We start from the raw sequence: 14,994 nt of genomic DNA on the forward strand, positions 1-14,994 counted from the left end.
GAGCTAATCAATAACCGCAAGCCGAATTTGAAGTATCTAGAACCGTTCGGGTCACCCTGTACAGTTATAGAGCCTCATGGAAAGTTTGGTCCAAAGAGCATCGAGGGAATATTTGTTGGTTATGCCAATCCATTGCGACGTGTCTTTGTTCCAAGTGAGAAGCGGATTATTGAAGTAGCGAATGTTGAATGTCAAGGTTACACTATGCCACCACAGAATCCTGGTGATTCATGGCGTTATCATTATGACAAACTTTGGGATTCGTTTGACATGAGAGAAGAATCAGAGGAAGATGAAGATTTCTTTGATGAGCTAGATATTTTGCGAGAGTATGAGTCGCAGCTCAGGTTCCCAGCGGAGTATTCTAGAAGACCTTAGGAAACTTCAAATGATGATGAAGCCGGTCCTAGTAATGCTGGTGAAAATGATGATGAAGTTGCTCCTGGTAATCAGTCGGAGGTGAATGATAATCAAGAAGCTGAAAATATGCCAGTTTTTGATCATGGTGATTCAGACTCTGAGGGGGAGCAGATTCAGTTATCAAGTCAAACAAACCAAGTTGGTGAACAAGATGCAGAACAGAATGTTACTAATCTGGAGGGAAATGTAGACGTTCCAAGCAAAGTGATGCCGCGAACTCTTTCTTATCATCCAGAGGAGTTGATCATCGGAGAACTGCATTCAGGCGTTCGTACAAGACGTCAAATAGACCAGGGCTTAACATGTTTTTATTCTACAGTAGCACCTTTACAAACTGAATTTTCATTAAGATGTTTTATCTCGCAGGTCAAACCGAGAACTTACAAAGAGGCGCTTACTGAAGACTCTTGGGTCGTAGCGATGCAAGAAGAGCTAAGTCAGTTTGAAAAGTTAGGAGTGTAGAAGTTAGTGGATTTGCCGGATGGTCAAAGGAAAATTAATACGAAATGGGTATTCAAGTGTAAGAGAAACGACAGAGGAGTGGTTGTAAGGAACAAAGCTTGACTCGTTGTTCAGGGCTTTAGTCAACAGGAGGGGATTGATTTTACAGAAGTCTATGCTCCTGTAGCACGACTAGAGGCTATCAGAATTTTCCTAGCATTTGCATCTTGGAAGAATTTTAAAGTTTATCAGTTGGATGTTAAATCGGCGTTTCTTTATGGGAAGGTCAAAGAGGAGGTTTATGTTGGTCAGCCGCCGGGCTTTACTGACCCAATCCACAAGAACAAAGTTTATTTGCTGGACAAAGCTTTGTATGGTCTACATCAGGCACCGAGAGCCTGGTATGAGACTTTGTCTCAACACCTACTCGCTAACAGTTTTATCAGAGGAAAACTGGATGCCACTCTCTTCACTAAAGAGGTCGACGGACATCTTCTGATCGTTCAGATTTATGTAGACGATATAATCTTTGGGTCAACGAATGAAAAGTTGTGCAAAGATTTCGAACAGGTGATGAAGCAAAAATTCGAGATGTCATTAATGGGGGAGATGAAGTTCTTTCTGGGATTACAAGTTGAACAACTACCTGAGGGAATTTTCATTCACCAGACGAAGTACGTGCATGATATTCTAGAGAAATTTGGAATGTCAAGTTCTACTCCAGCTGCTACCTCACTTGCGACTAATCATGGGATTCACCCAGATTTCACCGAAGACACGGCTGATGAAACGTTCTACCGTTCCATGATAGGATCTTTATGTATTTAACTGCTTCACGTCCTGATATCATGTACCCAACGTGCCTCGCAGCAAGATATCAATCTAACCCGAGAGCTTCGCACATGATCATTGTCAAGAGGATATTATGCTACTTGAAAGGAACACCCACATTGGGGTTGTGGTATCCTAGAAAAGGCGATTTTATGCTCGAAGGGTATTCCGATTCGGATTTCGGATGCTGCAAAGTCAATACCAAATCAACAACTGCAGGATGCCAGTTCTTTGGACCTAGATTGGTTACCTGGCAGTGTAAGAAACAAACGTCTGTGGCGCTATCTACATGTGAAGCGGAGTACGTTTCTGCTAGCAGTTGCTGCTCTCAGATCCTGTGGATACAGCAACAGATACGCGACTACGGTTTGCAGTTTCTTAACACACCTCTGTTTGTTGATAATGAGGCCGCAATAAACATAACAAAGAATCCAGTACATCATGCTAAAACTAAACACATAGAAATTCGTCATCACTTTATTCGCGATTGTTTCGAGAAAAAGTTGATACGAATTGAGAAAATCCACACTGACGAACAAAAAGCTGATTTGCATACCAAAGCTTTTGATAAAAATCGATTTCAATATTTGTTAAAACTTAATGGTATGAAATTGCTTTCGGTGTTGGATGGTATTGTGAGCGTTGATGAGAGTACTGTTGTGGATGAAGACGAGAAACAATCTGCAATGGTTTGTCGCTTTTTTACTCGTTTTGGTATTTAGGGGGAGTAGATAGTTGTATATAGTCTATTTTCAGAAAATACAAAAACAGTAAAAAATGCAAAAATACAAAAACATGATAAAATTGAAAAAGAGCTTGTGTATATAGGGAAAATGATAGTACAAAAACATCGTTTGATAGGTCCCTTATTCTGAGATACTAGGTCTTTATACTCAATGATGTCTGGGGTATTATTCCGGGACTTCTGCTGAACGGAAGTTCTGACCTAGTCCTTGGATAATACTTTCACCAAATGCTTGAAACACAGCATAAACCCCCAGCATGCAGATGAAACAATAAAATTGATAGTCGCTGCTGTTGTAACTAAAAGATCCTCTAAAGGGGACATACTGAAAAGTCGAAGCTGATATCTCTCTGCGCATACGGAAGTATCGACCTGAGATCCCTCGGCCCTCGCATACCTAATTTATGTACAGATATCATTGTAGTATACTCACCTGTAAGACTGAATATTGGGATTCTGGATACGGGAGTATATTCAAGAGGTGGGACACATGAATTGAACTAAGTTCATAAAACATCTAAATCGTATCCTGAATAGATTGAAATCTGTGTGAGAATTTAAGATGGATCAGTATACCGACAATCGAGGTGAATTGTTTAAGTCTGAGCATGTAATAAAGCTTAACGGTACTAGTAATTTGTCTGAAAAACTGATATGATTCCCTGACACGCTCATCAAAAATAAGTTTGTATATAGTTCAATTTCTTTACATTCTGCAATTTAAGTTTTCTGTATTTCATTTTGTAGTTTAGAACACATTATAAAATCCAAAAAGATTTTATTTCTGCTTTATTTTTTTTGACAAACCAAAGTGGTGAGTTGATTGTTGGATTCTCAGAGATTTGAAGCAGATGCAGGAGATTCTGAGCTGAAGAATGAGGAGAGCTTACTTTGTTGGAGTTTGAAGATGTTTTCAAAGTTAAAACAAGTTCATTAAGTTGATGCTTGTTACATTGTTTTTTAGAAAAAGTGAAAATGTTTTTTACAAAATCAGTTTGATTCGTCAAATGATCAACCGGGGTCATTAAGTTGAACTTGGTAGATTAATTGAGTATCAGGGTCATTAACTTGGACCTGAATACTTGAATGGATTTCTGAAGCTGATTGAGTTTATGATTTATTGTTAAAAAGATAGAATTGTAGTGTTATTGGTTGTGTAACAGGTTTGGACTTCATTATTCCCAACGGAAGCTAAATGTCAAAGTTTGAGCCAGAAACCTCAGATTCTAGCATACTGAGAGGGGGAGTCTGTGAAAGGGGGAGTCTGGATCAACAGCTAAAGGGGAGTTTGAAGATGGAGTCAGGTTGTGATTCGAAACCTGTGAAGAATGCTTTTGATGAAAAGACAGAGAGTTGGAGAAAAGACCAAGACTGAAGATTCAGGAGCTGAAGACTACGTCAACATCCAAGGGGGAGTCTGTTGATGCATGGAATGTCTGTTGACTACGTCTGCATTAGGTCTTAGGTCATTATAGGGTTTAGAAAGTCAAAATCATGAATTATGTTGTAGGTTCGCTTATGTGAACATATGTTATAGGTAGGTCCGCTCATAGGGTTCGAACAGGTTCGCTTATGAGGTCATCAGGTGTGGTCCGCTTTTGTGACAAGGTGGTAGGTTCGCTTATTTGTCATGGCCATATAAGCGAACCACACAACACTATATATACCTAATTTGTTGTACATTGAAGCGGATCTAGGAATTTGCTTGTGTAACGAAACTCTGTCAAATTTACTTCAGAAAGCAATAAAAGAGAAGGAATTGAATAGGAAAAGCTGTATAACTTCATTTACGTTGATTCCGCCTTCGTATGTGAAGATGAACGTTCTCTATTGACTATTCAGGGTCGGAACACGGTCCAACAAATATACCACCTTTTGATAATAGCGACTATTGATTATTGTCGAGTTATGTGATTTCAGGAATAAATGTAGAAATGATGTTTGTATCGCTATTATTTAGCGAATATTATAGCAAGGCATTAAAACAGGCCAATACATTGACCCGAGCCAGGTATGTGTAATAGAGTAATTACTCATTTAGAACGTAAGGTTCAATGAGCAGTAAATGAAGTCTTAGATAGACAATGGGTTACTTAAATGGGTAAACCGAATGTTTTAAAAGAGGGTCATGGCGTTTCGAAAAGCATAATGACTTTTCAATCAAGATCATAATTCAAAAGAAGAATTATGGGTCAAACATGCTCTCAAAAGACCTTGTCGTAATTGAAAGACTAAAAAGGACCAAAACGCCCTTGTTAGCTAATTCGAACAAACAACCTTTAAAAGTTATTTGGAAACGAGTTTTATGATTAGGTAAATACTTAGAATAAGTATAGAAGCTGAAAGAGGTATTATATTAGTTAAATGGCACTATTTGAGTTTTGCCGTAAAATAATGATTCAAGAGGTAAAATTTGGTTTATATAGATCACCACATTAAACCCACTGTAAATACAGTTGTGGTGGGAGATTATAGGATAAGAAATGTGGTGATGGAATGCTAGAAGCAATTGCGAAACAAACAAATTGATCAAGTCAAGATCAAGTAGGAGCATAGGAAAGGTTCGGACACTACGTGGGAGTCCGAAGAGGAGATGCGACGTCTCCACCCTACATTATTTGGTACGTACTTTGGTTTCGGGAACGAAACCCTTTTAAGGGGGGTGGACTTGTAACACCCCGAAAATATAAAACTTTATATTAGAATTATAAAGTATAAATAAATGAGAATTTACTAACTAGGAATTTTAACCTAGTTAGTTACAAGTCTAGAAATAGCTTATAATAGGGTTAAAAGCAACTAAACAATAAGTTGAACAAAGTGGAAGGGCTTAAGTTGTAAAAATTGAAACTATATTATTAATTTTAATAAAAATCAAAACCAAACACCCATTTGAGGATGTCTGGTCGTACAGGAGAACACAGGGGCGACTCCCCACTCTCAAAAACCTAGAAATCATTAAAACTCTCAAATTGAAGGTTCAATCAAAGCTGAAATCGAAATCCAAACATAGATTACTGATCCTCATCACAAGGGGATTACAAGGTATGTAAAATTTTGAGAAATCTCTCAACTTGAAATTCTCATGATTTTGGGAAATCTGAAATTAGATGATGCATGTTTGTGTTTTGGTTAGCTTACTGATGACATAGTGTCTAGAAGTAAAATCTAGACAACTACATGTGAAATCATGTGCAAATTCAGGAAATTCCATGAACACCTTGAAGGTGGGTTATGGGTTTTACAAGATAACGATGAACACTAGGGTTTAGAATGATTATGCTAGTGTAATTTGATCATAGAAAGTGATTCCAGAAAAGTAGGATGTTTAAATGCTATATGAAAGATTAATTGATGTTAATTTAGCGAAATAGCAAGTTATGAACTTAGATATGAATAGTATAAAATTCTGCCCGTTAAGTGTTTGTAAAAATGCCTCAAAGAAGGCTCGAAATTGAAATCTAAAGTTTAAACGCATGATTGTGATGATTTGACGAATTATGCGAAATATGATCGAAATGGAGTTCTAAATACAATGTGATTGAACTCTATAGGAAAGGAAGCCGGAGCTACGAGCAGACAAGCCGGTGTAAACGCACGACTAAAAGGTGTGCTTTGAAGGTATGTAACTTGACCCGTTACATCAAATAAATTGTTGTTAGACTATACATAGTCGCATTGTAGTATTGAAGTTGTGTTGATTGTTACTTGAATTAATAAGGTTAGAATTGATAAGGAATCGTTTGGTGGTCATCATATTGGAGGATTTCCATGAGATGAGCCAATGGGTCGGATAATAGAGTGAATTATAGTATTGTTGTTTTAATTAGTTAGCAATGGCAATAATAAGCACAAGAGCATTAAACCATGGGATTGGTAAGGAAATGCAGGTGATGCTAAGCTCTGGAAGATGGGCATAAGGCGCCATAGGCTTGCTAGTGAAATGGTAGTAAAATGAGTAGAGTTAAAGTGGGTCGAATAAATGTATAGTGACATTTAGTCGTTCGGTCCGTAAGTTAAATTTTTGGCATGATAGTTGTAATGAATGTGTCTGTAATGAATTTACAGACTTATATAAAAAGAATCACCTAAAACAACATGTGGATTCCGGTGAAATCAACAATACGGTCAAAATGGTAAAGTTGCAGGAGCTGCCGTAAGTTACGGTCTCCACCGTAACTTACGGTAGACAACAAAATAGTTACGGCAGATTTATACTGCCTTACGGCAGACTATAATGAATCAGCATCTACCGTAACTTACGGTAGACACCGTAAGTTACGGTAGAGTCTAGAAAACCTTGTATTTTATTTTCCTTTCACATTTCGATGTCAGAACAGTATTTATGCATTACATAAATGTCAAAACTAACATTTTTAGTGGTTTTGACCTTAGGTGAGGATGTGGATCTTACGGATGGCGGTCAAGCAAGTTTTGAAGAACCGAACACAGTTTAGAAGCTTCCGCGATATCTAACTTTAATAAGCAATGATCTTAGCATATAACATTTTGAAAAACAATTTGTGAATGTTTGAATTAGTCGTTAGTAGACTAATGTTTTGCTATTTATGAACTTATGTTATAAGTTGGACATCTTTTATATAAAACTTGTACGAATTTTATTAAATTCAAGTAGTAATTAGAAGGGTGTTACATTTTACCTTCTGGGTCTGCTAGCTTGTAGGGTCCACCCTTATGTGCTTCAAGGATGGTGTATGGACCCTCCCATTTTGGGCCAAGCTTTCCCTGATTTTCTTTCTTGCTAGCTTCACTGTTTCTAAGGACCAGGTCTCCTGGCTTAAAACGTTCATTCTTGACTCTCTTGTTGTAATAGGCTTCCATTCGTTGCTTGTACTTGGCTTCTTGAATTGCGGCTTGGTCTCGTGCTTCTTCTAGGAGTTGTAAGTTCAACATTGTCTCTTTCTGATTTGTTTCGGGATCCATGTTGAGAATTCGTTGTGTACAACTCCTAGCTCGGCTGGGATCACAGCCTCGGATCCAAATACCAAGCTATAGGGTGTTCTCTTATGGCTTGTTTTTTCGGTTGTTCTTATGGCCCATAGAACACTAGGCAATTCATCAAGCCAGTTGCTTTCGTACCTTCCCAGTCTTGCTTTGATACCTTCCACTATACTTCGGTTTGTTCTTTCGACCTGACCATTTGATTGCGGGTAAGCCACTGAGCTGAAGACCTGATTGATCCTGTACTCTTTACACCAGATGCTGAAAGGCTTCTCAGCAAATTGCTTCCCATTATCAGTGACAAGTACTCCCGACAATCCATAACGGCAAATAATGTTTTCCCAAACAAAGTCGATGACCTGTTTGCCTGTGATCTTTGCAAGTGGTTTAACCTCGGGCCACTTTGTGAAATAATCTATTGGCACCAGCAAGAATTTTACTCCTCCTTTGCTTGGGGGAAATGGACCAACAATGTCCATTCCCCATTTATGGAATGGCCATGCCGAGGTTATTGGGACAAGGTCATGCTTAGGACTTTTTGGGATTGGTGCATGGATCTGGCAAGCATCACATTTTCTTAATTGCTTAGCAGTATCACGATGCATTGAGGGCCAGAAATACCCAAGGTTCATGAGCTTTGCAACCACCAACCTAGCTCCAAAATGAGCTCCGCATATGCCTTCGTGAATTTCTTTGATCAAATATTGACTTTGCTCAGGACCAATACATCTTAGCAAAGGGGCAAGGTAACCCTTTTTGTAAAGGGTTTCTCCTTGTAATACATATTGCCTTGACTTGATTTTAACCCTTTCAGCTTCTAGTTGATCATTGGGTAGTTCACCAGTTTTTAGGAACTTTTTGATGGGAGTCATCCAATTTGGATCTTCCTCGGTGACTACATCTTGAACTTCTAATTCATCGATTGACGGAGCCTTCAACACTTCTACTAGTACCTTCTTGGTGAGGTGAGCAAAAGTGAGAGATGCCAGCTTACTTAAGGCATCAACCTTTTTGTTTTGGGACTTGGGAATTTGCTTGATGTGGCATGTTTGGAAGGTATACATTAGCTCCTTGGATTTTTCTTTGTATCTTCTCATGTTGGGTTCTTTGGCAACATAGCTATCGTTTACTTGGCTTGAGACCAGTAATGAATCAGTGAACACTTCAAGCTTCTGGACCTTCATCTCTTTGGCCAGCCTTAAACCGGCGATCAGTGCCTCGTATTCAGCCTCGTTATTGGTGGTCTGAAAGTCAAAACGGAGAGCATATGTGAATTCCAACCCTTCTGGGTTGATCAAAATGAATCCAGCCCATGTGCCTCAAAATGAGTTCCAACCCTCGAAGCATATTAACTTTCAAACACTAAGTGTTGATGTTTGGCCAAGTCAAACCAGGTGTGTTTTAATATGCACTTTATAAAAGCCAAAGTCAAACCAGGTGTGTTTTAATATGCACTTTATAAAAGCCAAAAAGATTTTATTTCTAATTTATTTTCGATCGTACGATGTTGGAACTCGAGTCTTCGTTGCCTGAAACCTGAACGAAAACCGAATTGACTAAAATCTTCATAAACGGTTGAAATTTGCAAGTCTTTGAAAGTTGAAATCTGAAATTGATAAATTTGAAAAACTTTCAATCTGTCGGACGGTGTTTGATTGTGACATGGTCATACGTGTGTCATTTGTTTATGTTAACTATATTCCAAGCAGTTGTTCTCATTACGCGTTTAGATTTCTTGCATGTGCAGATTCTAAAGGCTAGGAGAACATGGTCGATGACAAAGCTTTGGAATAAAGACACGACGTGAAGGCACTCAAGTGATGAAGATGATCGAGTTGCCGCTGGCCATCGTCAACTCCACAAGGATCTCACTTCATAAAGATAAAGTATTTCACGAGCATAACTCAAGGGGGAGCTTATGTTAAGGGGGGGTTTGTTAACACACTTCCTACATGATACGGGTAGTTTGTTGATACACTCTCTGCTTTCAATACGTGAAGACTTTGAAGATCCTCCGGCATTGAAGATTTGAAAGGACATCAGAGTTTTGAGAACTCGAAGACCAAGGACCATCGAAGTTCGAGACGAGTCTACAACTATAGAAGATAAAGACAAAGCTACAGCCAAGGGGGAGTTTGTTGATGCACTTGTGTCTGTACTTTGTCTGTATTCGGTCACGATGTAAACGATGTCCTTGTCAGTCCTGTAAGTTGACCAAGTCAACCGTCCTCCTGGTTTGACTTGGCCAAACAGTTAGAAAATGTTTGTAAATGTTCTGTGTCGAAGGATAGCTCATCGAAGGATAATATAGATCCTTCGATGGCCTAGAAAGATATGTTACGAAGGATAATATTAGACTTCGAAGGATATGAAATCTTTCGAAGTATATGTAGATCCTTCGAACACATTGTCATCGATAGATGATCCTTCGATAATCTATCGGATCCTTCGGACAGGACATGTTGAGCTGGGTATATAAATACCCATGTAGTGTGTTGTGTGGGAGGGACTGGAGAGACTTGTGAGATAGATGCACATAGTGAGTTGAGAGCATTCTATCAAAACACACACACACACTAGAGAGTTTGCAAGTTAGATTTGTAAACATTGTGCTTGTAACCAGAACCTTCATTCGTATTAATACAGTGGTGTTAATCGGTGAACCCTTGTGTGTTTGTGTTTATACTTGTCTCATCCCGGTTTGCTTGCTAGCTTGGATTCCGCACTCGCTAGTGGGTTTGTATAACAAGGTTTAGGTTCGTCATCCTCCGGAAAGGGACCTACAAGTGGTATCAGAGCTAAGGCTCTTTACCTTGTTTAAAACCGGGTTTTTGTTCAAGTCTTGGGTTAGTTTTCGTCAGATCTGGAAAACTACCAGTCGCTGTGTTCTTGATGATCTTATCATCTTCATATTTCGAAAGATAAAGTTGGAACCTCGACAGATCAAAACAGTACTTCGAAGGATCATCAAAACTTTCGAAAGGTCAAGCTAAAATTCGAAGGGTCAACTTTTGTTTTTCGAAAGATCATTTTTCTTGTTCGAAGGATCAGATTCAACTTTGAAAGATCATCAGATTCAACGTTGCTTGTCTCGAAGGGTCAACCAACTGTTCAAAGGTTACATCAATCACCTTTACCCCTCAACAACATTGAAAGATGTGTTGTTGGTTGTTGTGCACCGCCCAAAGCACTACTATTTTGTTTGTTGATTGGTGTTCAAGAAAAAGGCCAACAGCCCATGTGCCTCAATTAAATTAGTGTGTCTCGGCCCAAGTCACCGCCCCAAATTGTCCACTAATTTTTGATGCTTGTTGTTAGTGATTGCCGCCCAAATAGACCACTAATAATTGTGTGTTTGCTGTTAGTGGTGCACCACCCAAGTAACAAACAAACCTTGTTGTTTGTTGTCTTTGTTCTCGGCCCAAGGCACCCCACAAGAAAATTTTTGTGTCCACGGCCCAATGCACCGCTAAGTGACAAATAATTTTTGTTGTTTGTTGTTTGTCTTCATTGTTAAAAGCACCGCCCCACTAAGAAGAAAAAGGCCATCACCGCCCAAGTGCTTCAATTAAATTCATTTCCACCGCCAAAGTAACCAATAAGTTTCTTTTGTTGTTGTGCACCGCCCACGTCTAGAAAATCACAAAGCCCAATAATTTCTATATCAATAGCCCAAGATCTACAAACGGTTTTTCGTTTGTATCAACTTACGAAAGATCATCTTTCGAGACCGGTTTGGTGTTTGTCTTTCGTGTAATCCTTCGGTTGATCCTTCGATAATTTGATCCTTCGTCGATCTGATATAGAATTTAGTTTTCTTATCAAAGATGAATCAGAGTTGGTGGGGAACTCCAGCTCCAGACAGTCAATGGGATCCATCCGCGTGGACTACAACATCCTTGGCTCCGCAATCATCTGATACGCAATCATCTGCTTCTCAATCTGAAATAGATTTCAAGACTGCTTGGATGCAGGCTATTGCCCCATCTTCAGCTGCCATGATATCTGCAAATCAGTGGGCATCAGTTACCAATCAAAGGCAAAGTGAACCGAAAATAACAACAGATTGGTTTGGCAATCCAATACAAGTTCCTGTAAAGCCGGCTCCAACCACAGACTTGTATGGAAATCCATTACCCCCAGTTGGTTTACAACACCATCGTTCTACTGTAGAACCATCATCTCTTGATCCAAAGAACAGTAGTCAGACAAAATCGGCGTTGTATGCTGAAATTGTCAAAGATGCAAGCAATGGTGAATCCTCAGGAAATGATGACAGTTCTGAACATGACAGAAGTTCAGATGAAGATGTCTCAACTTCAGTTGAGGGTGATACAACTTCAAGTTCAAGTTCGAGCGAGGATGGATCTAAATGTGAATCATCAAGGGAGGTTATTAATTCTGATGCAGAAAGGCCAACACCTGAGAGTGATTCCAGTCAGGTATGTGATTCTAAACCTGATTCTATTTCTGCTGTTGTTGAATGTGCTAAGTGTTTAGAATATGCAGAAAAGGAGAGTTTGTTTGAAATCACACTAAAACACAATCAAGAATTGATTGTGGACCTTTCTAAAGCAACCGAAGCTAATTTATTTTTAACCAGAAATGAAAAGGAATTTAAAGAAACAATTGCGTCATTAAAATATGATGTTTCTGAATTACAAAAGGCTGTTTTGCGGAAACAACATGCTAATAATAATCTTATTGACACAATTGAAAAACAAATGGTAGAGTTAGCAACAGCTCGATGTGAATGTGAGACAATCAAGCAGAAATTGGAAAGCTATTCCAATTCCCGCTTTGTATTGGATCACATCATTGATGTTCAAAGGAAAAAGGGGGATACCAAATGTATTGGTTACAAATCATGTCCTCCCCCAATGAATCACAATTATTCCAAATTGCCTAATGACGAGGATATGCCCCGTTTTGAACCTACTGTGCCACTCGGTCCAGATGACTTTGCAGCAGGCCTCGGGTTCACAACTGGTACATCATCCTCGGGGCAATCAGAATCTGAGAACGTGACAGATACATCGTGTGTTAAGGAACAGAGTCCTCCCATTATTGAGGATGCTGATTCTTCGGACGATGAATCTGAAGAAATTGTGAAGCAACAGTCTGACTCGGTTACAACAGATATTCCTATCGAGAATCACATTCTGTGTGATCCACCAGTGAAACCGAGTAAGACTGAAAAGTCAAAGGCAATGGAATCCCTTGTAGTTAGCCCTGAAGGGAATAACTTGTTGTATACGCTCAAAGGAGATAGCAAGATCTACTCTGACAAAGATTTTTCAATTAAGAATGTAAATCAAGATTTAATTGAACAAATTTTTGAAGGACGTACTGATAAGTTTTTGGGAAACAAAGGTAGCAAAGTAATCGTAACCCAATGTGATCCAATTCCGTGTGAACAAGTTAGAAAACAATACGGAAACCAAAAACTACCGGTTGAGCGAAAACAACAAGTCAATTCTGGGAAGGGTAAGGGCCAAGTACAGGGAAAGAAGGCTCAGAACAAGAATGTTCAAGCACCAGAAATTCAGCAGCCTAAGACTGAACAACCAAAGGTTCAACAACCTAAAGTTGAGCAGTCTAAGGCTACTCAACCTAAGGCTACACAACCTAAAATTCAACAATCTAAGGTTGGGCAACCTAAGGTTCAAAGGGTGCAAAACAAAAGAGCTCCAGATAAGAAAAGAGAACAGAAAGTGAACTTTGTTGGATCAAAGGGTACGGACAAACTTGAAACATTTCAAAATAAATCTAACATTGATTTTGTAAAACAAGTTAGAATTTTAAAACGAAATGATCAGAACAATTATACCCAACACACCAATGGATGTGACTTAGGTCCAAGCACATCTAGATCACAAAGTTCAGTATCTGGTTCTTCGTCTGGTCATCAACACGTTTCTCCGAGGTTTGTAGAGCGGAGAATGTGTTTTGAATGTGGTACAATTGGACATATAATTCGAAATTGTCCATATCTTCATAAGTTGAAAGCAAAGGTTGATGATCTCCATGAACAACATCATGCCGCCCAAGAGAATAGAAAAGGCAAACAGGGCGAAAACAAGAAAAAGGATCGGAAGATAAACTTCGTGAAATCAAGAGGGACTGATAAAATTGATACTTTCAAAAACAAATCCAACAAGGATTCTGTTAAACAAAGTAAAATTTTGAAAAGAAACAGTCAAAACAACTATACACAACAAACAAACGGTTGTGATGTAGGACCAAGTACCTCAAGATCACGAAGTTCATCATCCAGCTGTTACAGTTATGATACTCCGAGGTTTGTTGAGCGGAGATCATGCTTTGAATGCTGTGAGTATGGACACATCATTAAGAATTGTCCATATCTCACCAAGAGAAAGTCAAAAGTTGATGCCCCCCATGGTAACAATTACCATAAAAGACTTGTTTCACCAAAACAGGACCCTCGTTTTGTTAAACAACGAGAAAAGAAACAGAAAAAGAAACAAAGAAAAGAAGTTGAAAAGGCTTTGAAACCGGAGGTCATCCAAACAAAATCTGTTAAATCGGATGTTAAACATGAAAAACAGAAACAGATTTGGATACCAAAACCGGTAACTGTTTCAGGGGGAGCTGCATCAATTCCGAATCATCGGGAAATGGATGTTACAATTCTCGATGATGACGGACGACCCAAGTCTGTGAAGGCTTGGGTCCCCCTCTCCAACTAATCTCTGAATGAGTGTGCAGGATGTTCCAGGAGGAACTATTGATAGTCTTAGGATTGATGATAGTGGAGCGTCCATGCACAAGTTTGGCGACATAAGGATCCGAAATATTGATATATCTAGGAGAATGTTGTTGCCATTGATGGAGAGAGAGAAAAGAAAAAGAAAAGAAGAAGGAGATGTTGGTGAAAGAATGTGGTTGTATGAAGTTGCAGAATTCGACCAAATGAAGAACATGCCAAAAGTTGGTTGTTATGGTTTTTGATCGGGTCTTCAGGAAAGAATACAAGGAAATGTGTGCAGAAGCCTTGGCATGGATTGAACATCCACACACCATTTCTGAAAGAGAAAGTCAAAGACCTTCGCTGGTGCAATATGGAAGACCAGCCGGACCCAAAGGTTTTTGATCGTGTTGCTGTGAAGAGGTTTTTCAGTAGCTACAAAATCGACTTTGAAGTCCACACAGGGTGGATATCCAGTTTGGGAGAGTGCTCAGATTCCTTGCAATGCACGAAGCAGTTGCAGGATACGGTTTTGAATTTCTAATCTCTCCTATACTTGTCGATATTTAAACTACTTTATGAATTATTATCATCTCAAACAGCACTCTTTGGCCTGACAAATTGATCTCGAATATCACCTCACACGTGATTGTTTCTCTATGAAACTCGTCAATGTTGTCATGGTCCGCACCGTTTTCCGACGTGCCAACTCATTTTCCCAAAATTCGATGAAATCATTTCTGATTAAAATTTAATTTTGGTAAACGGCATTAAGGTCAAGCAGGAGTAAACCAACATCGGAAAATCATTTTTGTAAATATCTTTGTGTTTTAAATTTATCTTAGTTTATTGATTTTAGGGGGAGTAAATCCAAAAATCTGAA

General features: G+C 39.0%; 1 long non-coding RNA gene across 1 annotated transcript; it reads left to right on the top strand.

Annotated features, from left to right (window-relative positions):
- Positions 1 to 5,330: 5,330 nt before the first annotated feature.
- LOC118484285 lies at positions 5,331 to 7,097 on the top strand. Its single transcript, XR_004873180.1, has 3 exons — positions 5,331 to 5,482; positions 5,992 to 6,058; positions 6,833 to 7,097. It is a non-coding gene; the product is annotated as an uncharacterized LOC118484285 (long non-coding RNA).
- Positions 7,098 to 14,994: the final 7,897 nt, after the last annotated feature.

Source organism: Helianthus annuus, chromosome 11, assembly GCF_002127325.2.
Source record: "Helianthus annuus cultivar XRQ/B chromosome 11, HanXRQr2.0-SUNRISE, whole genome shotgun sequence".
Lineage (NCBI taxonomy): Eukaryota > Viridiplantae > Streptophyta > Magnoliopsida > Asterales > Asteraceae > Helianthus > Helianthus annuus.